An 831-nucleotide genomic window follows, 5' to 3' on the forward strand; every position below is an offset into this window, starting at 1 on the left:
CTTCTTTTTCTCCCTATCCTGTACACAGTGCTGTGTAAATGTTACATCGTGTTTTGAAGGCCCGTCTGGGGTGTGCAAAGGCAGCTTACGGCCATTCCGGTCTGGGACTGCCCGATCTCGCCTGATCTCGGAAGCCAGGCTTGGCAGGGCCTGCTTAGGACTTGGACGGGAGAGCGTCTGATCCTGGCTAGGGACTTCCAGGCGGACTGGATCCTTTTCCTGAATGTCCACCCAGGAATGAGCGTCTGTTTGTGAGTGAGGACCTCCGGCTGAAGGTGGCCTTGTCGCTGTACCCATAGCCGGGAACGGGTGCCTATTCCTGTCTGTGGACTGCCGGCATGAACGGTGTCGCGGTTCCTGGATGTTTACCCAGGAATCAGTGCCTGTGGATTCCAAGTGACTCTGGAGCACCTTGGAAAGTATGGGCAGATTACGTTTTTTGTCAATTAGCCGTAGAACATCTTTTGAAGGGCCGTTTGGGGGGGCCTGAGTGGCTTACAGCCACACCGCTCTGGGAGCGCCTGATCTCGTCTGATCTCGGAAGCTAAGCAGAGCAGGGCCTGGTTAGTACTTGGACGGGTGACCGCCTGGGAATACCCGGTGCTGGGGTTAGGGTTAGGGTTAGGGATAGAAAACTGAACCTGTCCCCCACGGCGGGAGACAGGAGGTGCACGGTCCGTCCCTCGGATGCCACCCCCCCCACGGTTCCAGGAGGCCTGGTACTGAGGTCGCTCACGAAAATCTCGTGGCTGATTATCAAAGAGGGTGCGATTACGGGAGTACCCGTGCTTCTTCCCGTAGTGCACCACTGTCCATCCTGCATCCTGAGCA

The 831-nt window shown here is 57.0% G+C and overlaps 1 pseudogene; it reads left to right on the forward strand.

Moving 5' to 3' along the window:
• Nucleotides 1-493: 493 nt before the first annotated feature.
• Nucleotides 494-612, forward strand: LOC123964366 (annotated as a pseudogene).
• Nucleotides 613-831: the final 219 nt, after the last annotated feature.

The sequence above is a fragment of the Micropterus dolomieu genome, unplaced genomic scaffold (assembly GCF_021292245.1).
Source record: "Micropterus dolomieu isolate WLL.071019.BEF.003 ecotype Adirondacks unplaced genomic scaffold, ASM2129224v1 contig_2038, whole genome shotgun sequence".
Lineage (NCBI taxonomy): Eukaryota > Metazoa > Chordata > Actinopteri > Centrarchiformes > Centrarchidae > Micropterus > Micropterus dolomieu.